A 9,111-nucleotide genomic window follows, 5' to 3' on the forward strand; every position below is an offset into this window, starting at 1 on the left:
TACATATTTTATGACGGGCTAATGTTATGGAGCTTATCCATTCAGGGTTAAGTGCAATTGCATGAAAAGTTGCAGAAGGTCCGCATGGGTCTTGCCTGCTGGTTTATCATCCAGCATGATGCTAAAGCTGGTAGCCCACCTACTTGAACCAACTCCTGGACTTGTAATAGGGCAGTTTCCTTTTTCAGATGCAGCTGCCTAGAGCGTATCTTTCAGGAACTAAAAAGCCCATCTTGACTTTTGAAATTTCCTTCTAATTGAGATCCTGCCTCCGCTGCTGGTATGTTCTTGTTACGTGTGCAATTCCTGTGGTGCTTTTCTCAACCATTTCTGATTTTCTAGTGTTTGAGTGTGAATGCCAAGCCAGATCTGGCATTTGAGCACACCTGGGGAGGTATGCTAACTTCTCTAACCCCTGCTCAGTACTCCCCTCCATATGCGTTAAGGAAGCAGGGTGATGCGCCTGGCCAGCACGTGGCACTGTGTAGTTCGCGGTGGCTTGCTTGCTCACTGGAGCAGTCCTTCAGGATCCCCGCTTCTCGGCATAGCAGCTCCTTGGTTTTGTGTTGTAAGAGGTGTGACTTTATATTTGCATAATGTGTAATGCATAATTGCATCTTAACAACCTTAGAATATTCACAAAGGCATTGGCACAGCAAGCTAATTTCCTAAGAATTCATCGGTAGTCAACAGAGAGAGAATGAGAGCAGAAGTCCAGTTTGTTCCTCCTGTATATCTCCTGCAGGTATCTGTCTGTCTCTTCAGTGTTTCCTCTCAATTCTTTTTCAATCAATATGATGTGTATCATTTTATGTTACTCCCCTGTGTTATTAGGCTTTTGTAAGCACAGTGCTAAATATTTTTATTGAGGGTAAATTTCATAGCATCAAAATTCTTGCAGTAGTCAATTAAATTTATAATATTATTAAAAGTATCCAGTTAGTTGGTAAAGAGCTATTTATTTTCCATAGATTACATTGCTTTCCTTTGGACCTCTAATCAAATCCTAAATCCAAGCAGTTCTGTTAGCTTGCATGAGATTAGCATTTGGCTGAAACGCCTTAAGTAGACAGATCACTTCCGTTCTCCTACACAATGACACAAGGTTTGCTCTCGCCTTGACCGCCCCACGTTCCAAGGTTTACAAACCCTACAGGGTTTAGATTTCACCTGTAACCCTTTGTTTCCAGTGTCAAATTTCTACAACCTGTGCTTACGGCATAGCTCCTCAAGCTTGCATTCCTCTGTTACACCTGCCTACCTGCTTTTTGAGTTGTCCTACTATCAAATGTCAGACTGAGAGCCTGTGCCCTGCAGCTGGCCCTCTGCTCATGTTCCTCAAGGACAGTGCTGCACTCCAAGCCTGTACGATACCAGCCTTGACGATTGACGGACAGGGCAGTACTGCCCCTGTAAGTCGTGCTTGCACAGGAGAATCAAAGCAGCATCTACCAGCTGTGACAGTATTCATCATACGGCCAAGGACTCTTTTCCCCTTCCTTCCCTCGTGACCCCGTCCCCCTATTTTGTGTACAGACAAAAGTAAGTCATACTCTTTGCACTGACATCTGGATCAATTAGATAATGTTTGCAGTGGGAATGTAGGTTAGCGCTCCTTCTGCTTCCTGGGTGAGGGTCTGCTGAGCTTCCCAACAAGCTGAAATCTCTGTTCAGCTGCAGAGATCTGTAGGGCTGTGGCTGGAGGTTGATTGAGTTTTCCCTCAGCTGGGTCTCGTTTTCATCTGGTTTATTTCAATCCATAGTCAGCAGTAGGGGGACACATGAGCACGTTGTAACCAGCACTAGTATGAGAACTTTCTGGTGATGGTGCATACAGAAGTGTGAAAATGTGGAAGATGCTCAATGAACTTGATGAGGAAAAATAATCCAGTGTCACAAAAAAACCCAAAATAAAATGTAAGTACAACCTATTTCCACTTCTCTTGGAAAACACCGTATGTAAAAATAATAAACATACTTTAATAAAACCAAATTATAGTCAAATAGACTCCCATGACAGGAATTTATTTGATCAGAAATACTGTTCATGTTCCCTTCCTCTCTCCTTCTCCTCTCACAATATCTTTGTGTCTATTTGACTAGCAGAAAGCACACAAATTGGGTTCAGGAGCATTCGTCTATGAGAAAATTAAATTTTGATTAACTCTTCTACTCAGAACTTCCTCTAATGTGAGGAGGTGATAAGGTTATCATATTAAATAGATCTGTATAAATGCCAAGTATGTAACATTGGAGGAACAGTATTTTGTTATTATCAAAACATACTTCAAAGAGTTTCTGAACTAATTTGATCATCAAGGGATGGGAAACTTTAATCCAAAGGGTGAAAAATTCAATTTGAAAAGGTAGGGTGGTTCAAGAGAAAAAACTTGAAGAAGAGCACAGATTTTCATAGGCAGACTGTGCCGTGGGTGTGGGAGGGGAGTGTTGCAATGGCCTGCAAATCAGCCGCATGTTACAATGAGAGCATCTGGAGACCAGGCAAGAGTACAAAGGATGCCCTACAGTTTCTACAAGTTTGGTCTCGTGGAAGAAAGGGCATGAAAGGCAGCCAGAACTGGTATCATCTTGTGTGCCAAAGAGGAAGGGAAGAGATAAAATGATGTTAGTGGCGCCGAGAAAAGAGATGGCTTTTTACGTAGAAGAAGAGGATGGTGACTGGAGGAGGCAGGACAAGTGAAGACTGGCATGGGGGGCAAGGACCTACCCTTCAGCCAGAAGACTCAGACAGGCTGCCTCTCAAGAGGGCCAGCAGCAATGAGGTAGGACCAAGAGCCAAAGTGTATGGGATGAGGTCCTAGAAGAGCAGAGTAATGCGTAAGCCATTACTCTTTGTCTAGCAGTTACACTGTTCCTGAGCTCTGAAAGCTCTGGTGTATGATTACACACTCAGCAGTGTGTATGCTCCCGGATCACTGGGAGTAGCAGCTATGTGAGACACATCCCTGCATCACAGCACAGGGGCACGGGGACGCTTTTGAGCCCTTTTTAGGTAAATCAGTGCTGTATAAACCCAAGAGCAGTGCTGGAGTGCCAAGAGAGCTCCCAGATACAGATTTTACTATTGCAGCAGCCAGCTATGCCCTTGGCCTTCCTGCCACCTACCCTGTCAGCAAGCTGCCTGGGTGGGGGAAATCAGGCTCCAAATAGGGTGCCATGTGGCATCAGGGCATTACATGCTCCACCTTCCTCTTGCCTCAAATCCTGTCAGTAGAAATACGTTACCAGTGTACATGTTAATTTAAGCTGAAAGACTGAGCAGACTCCAGGACTGGAGAGGTAAGAGGATGAATTCCAGACAGCTGCCTCTGTCAGACACTGTTCTGATGAAATCCAGAGTAAGAAGCCCCAGGAACAAGCCACAGACATGGCTATACAATATTTCCATTCAAGTGGACCATGACAGATGCAAGTCTGCTGAAAGCCCTAGCAGTACAGGGATAAGGGGACAGATTTGGAGTGGCACAGCAGGTGTGCAAAACCAGAAACATGTCTTTCTCCAGGGTAAACAAAAACTCTGATTTATAATGAGTAAGATGAAAAACAGAAAAACAATCTTAGTTTGAATTCCCCCTGTCAGTTTGCTTGGCAGTCAGTGCTATTTCATTGAGTATTTTAGTACTTAAAATCTTCTCCTTTGGTTCAGTTTATAGACAATCTTATGCAAGACCTTTTTAATGAAGAATTCTACTTTGACAATATGGAGGTTTGAGACCCATAAAATAACTGCTCAGAAAGCACTAAGGAAAAAAAAAAAGTCTCTTTTTTCCATCAGGCACTGAAAAACTCACATCTCTGAAAGGTTTTCTGGTTTTTAAAGCAGTGGGCTCCCGGAATAATTTACTTTTTCCTGCCATGACAGTTTGTTCTTTTAAAAGAAAAGATATAGTATGCTACCGTTGGGCTGAGAAATCAATCGTATGAAATCAATGATAATTCTGCTGCCAGGTAATACTTACCATGTGAGTCAGTGACCCGCTGGTATTCTGCAAAAATAATCTGTGGCAGGCAAATGCTGAAGTTTGAAGCAGTCATGTTTGGCTTTGCGCTTTTCACCATTTGCTGCTTGCATCAAAGCTGTGTGTTTTATCCCTGAAACTAAGAGGAGCCTGTGCCAGCCAGTTTGACTAGCAGCTGGCCATTCACTTTCTCTTACAAATGTCAAGCAGAAAACCACAACCTCCTTAGGTTCTGGTATCACAGCTAAGTCATTTTTTCAAAATGAGGATGGTCATTTCCAGTTGGTGCACCCATTAAAAGTGGCGCTGGACTCTGCTTCTGCATGGGTTAAGCTGCCGGGTGCAGCCTCCCAAGCACAGCAAGAGGAGTGTGGCTGTGTTAGGAAAAAGGCTGGTTTTGCACCTTCCTTTCCTCAGATATCTGAAACGAGCATTTTGACATCTTTATCCAGCCCAATTATTGCCAGCATTCGTAGGAGAAAAAGTGAAAAATAGCTTGAAACTGCTATCGACCCTCCCTTCCTATGGCTTGTCTTGTACTACTGGCTCTGCAGGAAAGGTCTTGCTCTGTGTTCCCTAAATCCCTGGCCCCAGCGGGGAGGATGGAAAAGGCACGCACTGCTACTCCTGCAGCACTATGGCTGCACGTGGGCAGGCTCACTGCCTCTCTTTTCCCAAGAGGCTTCCAGTTTAATCATGTAATTATGCTAGGGATGACAATGAACTTGAGGCAGTGCAAGGGCTGTAGAGCCTGGATACGGCCTTTCCCCTCAAGCATTGCCTCCTCCCTAATCTTGGCCATTTCCAGCATGGTCTTTCAAGAGTGTTGCCCATGGAAGTGAGCTGAGACATTTGGATAATGACGAACTTTGTGTGTTTCCCCACTGCACAACTTTTGACCACACAGCTTGGTAATGCTCTTCACTCACCCAGACCAGGGATCACGGCTTTGCAGGAGAAAGACATAGGTGTCTGAAAGGGATGCTTTGGTCTGATGGGGTAGTAAAACACCCCTTTTTCTTTCCCCCAAAGGCATGACTTTATCAGCAGGGAAGGCAGGTTGATCCCAGGGCAGCAAGGGAGGCTGTTTAGCTCCAGTGAGAGGCAACGTGCATGACTGAGCCATCCTGACTAGTGGAAATGGGCCAACAGTCCATCAGTAACAAATGTGCAGGCACACAGGTCTGAAGCAAAAGGAGGTCACTATTAGCTGTAGCTTTGTAGTTATTAACTACTGTAACTCTTGTATCTCTCCAATTTACAGGAGCCACAAAACCCTGGACACAGAGTAGATGTCCAAGTACTAAAGCCTTGTGTATTTGTGTATAATAACTGTTCTCCTTTTGGAGTCTGGCTGTGCCACTGAGGCTTCCTGATGCTTCACAGAAAATTACAGACAGACACATTAAGACTTGGCCATGCTGGCCCAGAACTGCAGAGGAGCAGGGGGTGATGATGATGCTTGCAGAAATGGAATGAGAACAGCAGCCTGCAACACTGAGACTCCTCATCGTACTGACAAAGGGTTTAGCCTGTGTGCCTGTGTCTCTGCTGAGGACTGTGTGGCAGATATCAAAAGCCTGGATCATTTGCTAATGATAGCTTCAAAGAGGAGAAACTAACAGCTCTTTGTAAGTATAAAATACCACCTTTACTGTGTTACGTAGCAGCTCCTGTTAAATCGGTAGGCAAAATATTTTCCGAGTTTGTGGAGATTTGCCAAAAATACCCATTCCCTAAAGCCAGTTGTGAGTGTGGAACATTTCTGCTTTCACACACAGTTTCAGGAGGGAAAACAGAACAATTCCTGTACAGGCAGCTGGGTTATGAAAACTGACAGAGCATTGCCTGTGTGGAGAGAGTTTAAATGATGCCCGAGGGACTGGTTAGCGTGTAATATGCAAATGCAAATCTCTCCGTAAGGCATTACAACTAGAAAATGTCTCACAATTATGCTCATTTCTCAAAAAGTAATTTCTTACTAGGGATTCCTCCCCCTCAAAGCAGCAGGGCTTCATTCTCTGAGTGAACTGGTGTTAGTCCTTTACCCTGTCTTCAGTGCACTTAACTCTTGCTAAAGCTGATGGACTGACAGCTGAAGAGATTGTCACCTCTTGCAATGTGTCTCAGAATCATGGAATCAGAATCTTTTAGGTTAGCAAGGACCTTTAAGATCATCAAGTCCAACCATTAACCTAACACCAAGTCCACCACTAAACCATGTCCCTAAGCGCCACATCTACACATCTTTTAAATGCCTTCAGGGATGGTGACTCCACCACTTCCCTGGGCAGCCTCTTCCAATGCTTCACAATCCTTTCAGTGCATAATTTTTTCCTAATACCCAGTCTAAACTTCCCCTGCTGCAACTTGAAGCTGTTTCCTCTTGTCCTATCACTTCTTACTTGGGAAAAGAGACCAACACCCACCTCTCTGTAACCTCCTTTCAGGTATTTGTAGAGAGCAATAGGGTCTCCCCTGAGCCTCCTCTTCTCCAGACTAAACAATCCCAGTTCCCTCAGCCGCTCCTCGTACGACATGTGCTCCAGACCCTTCACCAGCTTCGTTGCCCTTCTTTGGACACACTCGAGTAATTCAATGTCCTTTTTGTAGTGAGGGGCCCAAAACTGAACACAGTAATCGAGGTGCGGCCTCACCAGTGCTGAGTACAGGGGGACAATCACATCCCTAGTCCTGCTGACCACACTGTTTCTGATGCCTTGGTTGTGCATTTCCCAGTCTTCATAGTAGAAGTGGGCAGATTCAGCATAATGGACCATCATAGTGAAAGCCTTGCCTGCCTTTTGCTAAGCATAGATTCTCACCATCATTTTGAGCATAGCTGCTTTCTGGAGAGGTTACAAGTCACATGGGCTTTGCCTGCCTTTACAGAAAATAACTGATTACAAGTCATTTCGTAACCCCAAGAAGGTGAATGTTTTCAGCTCATTTATAACAATGGACATGTTCATGGCCAGTCTATCAAATCTGAAAGTGCACTAGTCAAGGTCAAATGCAGGATGTTTGTCATGTCTGCCATCTGGTTGGGGGAGGACATTGAAAAGGAAATATGGCTGGTATGTCCTATAGACCTCCTGCCAGGGACATGCCATGGCATGGGGCAAAGCTCACAATGAAGTGAGTGCTGTGGCAATGGGTAGATAGAGCCATGCATTTAAACAACTCTTTCCAGCTTCCCTGATTCAAAAAGAAGTAGTAACTTAACTTTTAAAATTGTCTAATGTGGTCATGGAATGGTTTTCCTTGCAAAACCCAGGTCCTTTGTGCTGCAAAAAGCATGTGAGGACTGTTTGCTAACTAAATGCTGGCCAGGTAGTCTGTGGGGTAAAAGGTGGTTGGTAATGACAATGCAATGTCAAGATTGTCCACAAACACCATCTGCTCTTCAGTGGCAACAATCAGCTACCTCATAGCAGGTAGAATCCAGAAAACCTTTCCTGTACTTTTCGGAAGTTGTGTTTTTTCAGCTTTGGTGGATATGCCTTGAAAATGTCTTGCAATATTTCGTGTAAATTACTTCAGTGCAGCTACTACAAGTGTTAAGACTCTCGTTTTCAAGTTCTTGGACAGATTCTAAGTGACAATGGAAGTCAATTCACATCCAAAGAGTGCCTGTTGTTCGTTAAAAGAAATGGTATCAGACATGTCACATCACCTCCCTGCTACCCAGCTGCAAGTAGTTTAGTGGATTCATTTTGACATTCAGGCAAGCGATCAGTGCTACGACCCCAGCTAAAGGTGGCTTACAACACAAGATTGCACGTATTCTGTTAGACTATGGGATGCCGGTCAAGCCGTTTTGAATCAGACACCAGCAATTTTGTTTAACAGATATAACGGAAGGTTTTGTTCAGACTTGTTATTCAGCAGAAAATGAACTCCATGAAACCCAGATGATCATGTTGACATAAAGTTACAGCACAGCAAAAATTTAGTAAGAAACAGCCAAGATAACTTCCAATGAACTGCAGCGTGCATGTCACAGACTGGTCTTCTCTTACCTAATAGAAGTGGTCCTCTTGAAACAACAGGGAAGAGGGGGATATACTTTTTTTTGGTTTTGAGTAGGATGTCATGCATCAGCCATGTCATCTGAAACACCAAACCGAGATTTACGGATGCGGACCACAACTTGTATCACCACCACTGCTGTGGCAAGCGACGCTAGTCCAAGGGCTCAAGAAGGCAGGCAGCAGCGGGTGCATACGCTCCCCCAGAGCTGTTGGGGCAGCAGAGAGATGCACCTACCGAAGCCCTAGCCTTGTGCACTCTTTGATGGCAACGTGAAATTTTCTTTCAGTCCTTTACAGAGAAGCACATTCCATGTGCTGGTGTTGAGTAAGGCTCAGAAAGACTGGGAACCAGCTGAAATGGCTTTTGATACCTGCTTTTCAGGAGGCATTTTAACAAGTTACATGAAACAAACATCTGTCTGAAGTAGCACTCAGTGAGCTCTGACATTCACATTTTGTAATGAAGTGAAGGCTTTTCTGCTGCAGTGTGAGATAAAAACAACACACTAGTCTTGTTTGTGTTACTGGCTGTGTTGGTGACTCAGCTAGCTGTTCATGCACAGGTGATAATAATCTCCCCTAATGCTGTTTGAAGACTCCAGGATATTTTCACAGAGTCACAGAATAGCTGAGGTTGGAAGAGACCTCTAGAGATTGTCTAGTCCAACCCCTTTTGAGGGCTTCATTTGTCATTTTTTAATTGCATATTAAAAATGAAAAAATGGCAGAAGAGGAACGTTAAAGAGTCCTGTTCCTCATTAAAACTGGACAGCTAATGTATATACAGTATGTTCAGTGACAGCCATTAACCAGTCAACAAATCATCATCCAGAATACAATTACTTTCTAACATAAATGAATGGCTATTGTGCAGCGTCAGGGACAGCACATGCTGCATGTGCACATACAGCACATGCAGATTAAGTCTGAAAGATAGCATCTATACAAGCTCATTGTGGATGCCCGTCACAGCTCAAAGTAGTCCAAGCCAATGATCTTTTAGAGATTTTTAATTGGTGTCACAAATGCATTCATTGTCAATAATACCTAAAATAAAATTCTGTGCTTCTGGAGTACCTGCCATACTGGGGTCACAA

The sequence above is a fragment of the Strix aluco genome, chromosome 3, assembly GCF_031877795.1.
Source record: "Strix aluco isolate bStrAlu1 chromosome 3, bStrAlu1.hap1, whole genome shotgun sequence".
Taxonomy (NCBI): domain Eukaryota; kingdom Metazoa; phylum Chordata; class Aves; order Strigiformes; family Strigidae; genus Strix; species Strix aluco.